General features: G+C 41.5%; 1 pseudogene; it reads left to right on the forward strand.

Annotated features, from left to right (window-relative positions):
* The first annotated feature begins 2,491 nt into the window (after nucleotides 1-2,491).
* On the forward strand, nucleotides 2,492-2,965 carry LOC128107449 (ubiquitin-40S ribosomal protein S27a-like; annotated as a pseudogene).
* The last annotated feature ends 3,256 nt before the right edge of the window (nucleotides 2,966-6,221 follow it).

A 6,221-nucleotide genomic window follows, 5' to 3' on the forward strand; every position in this document is an offset into this window, starting at 1 on the left:
TCAAATATCACACAATACAGACATGAATCCACACACTTACAGACACCTGATTTTTAATAAAGAAGCGAGAAACACGGTTGGGGAGGGGGGACGGGGATGAGTGCAGCACAGCATCTTCAACAAATGGTGCCGATCAAACTGAGTGACTGCATGTAGAAGAATGTAAATAGATCCATACTTATCATCCTGTACAAAACTCAACTCCAAGATCAAAGACCCCATCATAAGGGCAGATACACTAAACCTCATAGAAGAGAAATGGGGACTAGCCTTAAATCATTGGCACAGGAAAAGACTTCCTGATCAGAACACTGTTAGTACATGCACTAAGATCAAAAATTAATTAATGGAACCTCAGGACATTGAGAAGTTTCTGCTTGGCAGAGGGGAAAAGTGGCAGTCTACAGAATGGGAAAAGATTTTTGCCAACTGCACTTCTGATAGAGGACTAATATCCAAAATATATAAAGAACTCCAAAAACTAGATAGCAAGAAAACAAATAACCCAATTTAAAATGGGGGTACAGACACTTAAAGAAATGTTCAACATCCTTAGCCATCAGGGAGATGCAAATCAAAACTCCTTTGAGATTTCATTTTATACCTGTCAGAAAGGCTAAGATCAATAAAACAAGTGACAGCTCATGCTGGCAAGATGTAGAGCAAGAGGAGCACTCCTCCATTGCTGGTGGAACTGCAAATGTGCACAGCCACTACAAAATCAGTGTGGTAGTTGTTAAAAAAAAATAACCAAGCTACAATCTGAGAATCACAAAGGTTAGGTATAGAGTAAGGGACTAGGTGGTACAACTAGATCTCCTTAGGAAATAGAGATAGAATAGTTATGGATGGATGGTGGGGGCAGAATGGGAGAGGGAAAATGGAGAGGGAGACAGAGGAGAGACTATGGGAAGAGATGGCTAAAATTAAGGGCCATTTGAGAGGTAGTGTGGAAACCAATACAGTGGAAGCTTCCTAAAACATATACACATATGAAGGAGATCTAAATGAAATCACCAAATATTGAGGAGACAGTCCAAACTGTCCATTTCTGGTCACCAGTGAAGCTTCCAGTACCATGACTAGGGTATATTTAATTGAGTTGTTGGCCAAAGGGGTCCAGGAGGAATTCCCAAACAAACCAAGGATATTGCCAAGACTATAAGTTGCTCCCCACAAATTGATGGCAAGGATCCGTTGCTGAAGACAGCACCTGCACAACTTATTGAACATGGAGAAGTCAAGCTGGTGCCTACAAAGAGCCTTCACCCCTATGTTCTAGCATCTTTGGCACAGGAAGCTACTCTGAATGCTACCAAAAAAAGAAACATAAACACCAAGCCAGCCACAAACCCATTATTTACAGTGGTGTCCTTAATGGTGTTGTAAAGCTTATGGGAGTAACCAACCAATATCAAGATTTGACACGGCCCACTCTACAAGATGAAACCCATCTCTGACACTGCTTCGGTGACCAAAAACCTAAGATTAGATAGCCCAGGGACCTAGCATAAATCCAAATAATGCTTGTCTAAAAAGAAGAGAGATGTAGTGATAAAATGACTCCTAATGACATTCTGTTACATTCATAGATCAGTGTCTTGCTCAGTAATCATCAAAGAAGCATCCTTCTGCTGCAAATGGGAACATCCCGAGACCCACAGTCAGACATCATACAGAGTGAGAGACCTTGGAACACTCAGCCCTAAATGGGATGACTCTATCAAATCAAATTTGAACACTCAGGGCTCAAAAAACCCCATGGAAGAGGAGACAGAGTATCAGAGCCAGAGGGGATGGAGAACACCAAGAAAACAAGGTCCTCCTAGTCAACATGATCAAAGCACAAATGAACTCACAAAGACTGAGGCAGTGTGTGCAGGGCCTGAATGGGTCTGCATCGGGTCCTCTGTGTATATACTATAGCTTCTAGTTTTATATTATCATGGAACTCCTGTAAGCAAGTAGATCTCTGACTCTTGTGCCTACACTTGGGTCTTCCCTTCTGTTTGTCTTGTCCAACTCCAATGTGTTCATTTTTAGTTTATCTTATATTTTATTTTAATATATTATATTTAATTTTATTATTATCCATTAAAGCCCTTTTGTTTTATAATGACAGACAGGGAGTAGGTACAGATAGAAGAGGAGGTAGAGAAGAATTTGAAGGAGTAGAGAGAGGAGAAACTGTAATCAGGATATATTATGTAAGGAAAAAAGGCTATTTCCAAAAAAGGGGGGAAAGAATTTGGAAAAACAAAAACAAACCAATGCCAAACCCAGTAGATGACAATAAATAATGAAAATTAAAGCAGAAATTAATGAAATAAAAAAAAGGAATCAGTGACTCTGGTTCTTTGAGAAGATAAACAAGATCGACTGACTTTTGGCTCAACCAACAAAAAGAAAAAAAGAGGTAACCCAAATTAATAGAAATGAACAGGGAACTTTTCCTTTCCGATCCTCCATCTGTGGTGGAACCGCCGCCAAGATGCAGATTTTCACGAAGACCCTTACGGGGGAAAACGATCACGCTCGAGGTTGAACCCTCGGACACTATGGAAAATGTAAAGGCCAAGATCCAGGACAAGGAAGGAATTCCTCCTGATCAGCAGAGGCTGATCTTCGCTGGTAAGCAGCTGGAAGATGGCGGTCCTTTGTCTGAATACAATATTCAAAAGGAGTCCACCCTTCATCTTGTGTTGAGACTTCGTGGTGGTGCTAAGGAAAGGAAGAAGTCTTACACCACTCCCAAGAAGAATAAGCATCAGAGGAAGAAGGTTAAGTTGGCTGTACTAAAGTACTATAAGGTGGATGAAAATGGCAAAATTAGTCGTCTTCGTTGAGAGTGTCCTTCTGATGAGTGTGGTGCTGAAGTTTTCATAGCTAGCCACTTGGACAGACATTACTGTGGCAAGTGTTGTCTGACTTACTGCTTCAACAAACCAGAAGACAAGTAGTTGTGTATGGATAAATAAAAAGACAGGAACTGGAAAAAAAAAAAAAGAAATGAACAGGAAAACATATGGCCAACACCAAAGAAACACAGAATAATATAAGGAAATACTTTAAAAACCTGAACTACAATAAGCTAGGAAATATAAAGGAAATGAATGAATTCTTCAATTCATCCAAACTACCAAAGTGAAACCAAAAAGAAATCAACAACCTAAACAGGCACCTAACAAAGGAGGAGACTGAAACAATAATAAAAATGCTGAGGCCCAAATGTACTCACAGCAGAATTCTGTCAGACTTGAAAAGAAGACCTGTAACCAATACAACTTAAATTATTTAAAAAAAAAAAAAAAAAAAAAAAAAACAGAAAGACAAAGAGAGCTCCCTAGTTCATTCTATGAGGCCAGTATTACTTTAATACCCAAGCCAGGTAAAAACACACACACACACAAACACACACAAAAACTACACACCAATACTCCTGATGAACATAGATGCAAAATTCCTTAATAATGTACTTTCAAACCAAATATAGATCATCCACCACAATCAAGTAGACTCTATCCTGGAGATTCAAGGATGGTTCAACCTATCTTAGGGTCTTAGGGTTTCTATTGTTGTGAAGAGACACTATGACCACAGGAACTCTTATAAAGGAAAACATTTAATTGTGACCTGTAGCTAAAGTTTTCCTGCCTGGCCCATAGTCAGAACAAATCTCTATCTCCTGCCAGTCCCACAGCCGCTCAAACCCGACCAAGTAAACACAGAGACTTATATTGGTTACAAACTGTATGGCTGTGGCAGGCTTCTTGCTAACTGTTCTTACAGCTTAAATTAATCCATTTCCATTAATCTATACCTTGCCACATGGCTCGTGGCTTACCAGCATCTTCACATGCTGTTTCTCATCATGGCGGCTGGCAATGTCTCTCTGCCTCAGCCTTCCACTTCCCAGCTCTATTCTCCTCCTTGTCCCGCCTATACTTTCTGCCTAGCCAATGGCCAATCAGTGTTTTATTTATTGACCAATCAGCAACACATTTGCCATACAGAACATCCCACAGCAGTGACCACAGCAACTCTTACAAAGGAAAACATTTAATTGTGGCTTACACTTCAGAAGTTCAGTCCATTACCGTCATGGTGGCACATGGAGGCGTGAAGGTAGACATCATGCTGAAGAGGAAACTGAGAATTCTTACATTTTGACTCACAGGCAACAGGAAGTGGTCTATCTTACTAGGCGTGGCTTGAGCATACATGAGAATTCAAAGCCCACCTCCATACTGACACACTTCCTCCAACAAGATCACACCTACTCCAACAAGGCCACACCTCCTAACAGGGCCACTCCTTCTAGGATCCATTTTCTTTCAAACTACAACACCATGTAAATCATATAAAAGGACTTAAAAACAAAAATCACATGATCATCTCAGTACATACAGAAAAGGCCTTTGACAAAACCAACATGGTCGTGATAAAAGCCCTTAGATAAAGTAGGACTGGAGGGAATATACCTAAACATATTAAAAGTTATATATGACAAGCCCACAGCCAACATCGCCATAAATGGAGAAAAATTCGAAGCAATCCTATTAAAATCAGATACAAAGCAAGGCTGCCCACTACCTAGCTTCTTTTCAATACAGTGCTGTAAATACTAGCTGGAGCAATAAGTCAAGATAAGGAAATTAAAGTGATATAAATGGGGAAAGAATGAGTCAAATTATCCCTATTTGAAAATAAGTAGATATTATATGTAGGAGATTCCAAAAATTCTACCAGAAAACTTCTAGAAACAATCAACAATTTCAGCAAAGTGGCAGAATGCAAAATCAACTTAGAAAGTGCAGTAACCTTTCTATGCACCAACAAACACACTGAGCAGGAGATCATGGACACACTCCCATTTACAATAGCATCAAAGATAATAAAATGTCTTGGAATAAACCTATCCAAACAAGTGTCATACTTCTACAATGAAATTTTCAAATCTGAAAAAAGAGATTGAGAAAGACACTAGAAAATGGAAAAACATCCCATGTTCATGGATTGGTAGAACTAATATTGTGAAAATGATCATCTTACTAAAAACAATTTACAGATTCAACACAATCCTAATCAAAATATAACAACATTCTTCACAAAAATAAGGGGAGGGGGAGAAATTATCCTAAAATTCATGTAGAATCAGAAAAGATCTCAGATAACCAATGCAATCCTGGACTAAAAGAATAATACTAGGGCGGTGGTGGCGCACGCCTTTAATCCCAGCACTCAGGAGGTAGAGGCAGGCATATCTCTGTGAGTTCGAGGCCAGCCTGGTCTACAGATCAAGTTCCAGGACAGGCTCCAAAGCTACACAGAGAGAAACCCTGTCTCGGAAAATAATAATAATAATAATAATAATACTAGAAAGATTGCCATGTAAGACTTTAGATATATAATAAAGTCAGGCACAGTGGTACAAGCTTTTAATCCTAGCATTCCAGAGGCAAAGATGAATAAGATCTCTTCTAAGTATGAGGTCATCCTTGTCTATATAGTGAGTTCCAAGCCAGCCAAGGCTATTTAGTGAGACTGTCTCAAAAAAGCAAAACACTGGCCCTGCTCCTCATTTGCCGTGTAGTGGTGTGGGGGAGGGAGAGATGTCCTCCCCACCACATCCCCCACCTACAGCAGGTGGGAGAGCTGGTCTTGCCCCTCATTAGCTGCAGCACTAGGGAGAGCGGGCCCTGTTGGTGGGGGTACAGATGAGCTGGCCCTCACCCCTCCCCCTTGTCTGCCATGTGGTGATGTGGGTGAGGGAAAGATGCCTTCCCCCTACCACCACCTCCAGCAGGTGAGAAAACTGGCCTTGGGAGCATGAGAGCAGAAGAGCTGGTTCTGCCCCTCACCAGCTGCAGCACCTGGGAGAGTGGGCCCTGCACCTTGCCTGGGCAGCACAGTAGAGCTGGCCCTGGTGATATGGGCGCAGGAGAGCCAGACCAAGGACATGACAGCAGGAGAACTGACCCCACCCCTTGCTGCCTGTAGCATTGGGTGAGCTAGTCAGGGCAGTGCTGGAGAGTTTGCCCTGGTGGTGAGGATGTGGGAGAACTGGCAAGCTGACCAACTCAGCTACCACCCAGGTCCAAGGCTATGAGTTGGCCCACTCCAACATCTACCCCATCTATGAACTGATGGGGAGCACCTGAAAGGGGTGGTCTTGTTGGTCCAAAGCTACAGGATCTCTATGACACAGGGCAACAGCAGGA

The sequence above is a fragment of the Peromyscus californicus genome, unplaced genomic scaffold, assembly GCF_007827085.1.
Source record: "Peromyscus californicus insignis strain IS unplaced genomic scaffold, ASM782708v3 Scaffold_12__1_contigs__length_115047231, whole genome shotgun sequence".
In the NCBI taxonomy this organism is placed as follows: domain Eukaryota; kingdom Metazoa; phylum Chordata; class Mammalia; order Rodentia; family Cricetidae; genus Peromyscus; species Peromyscus californicus.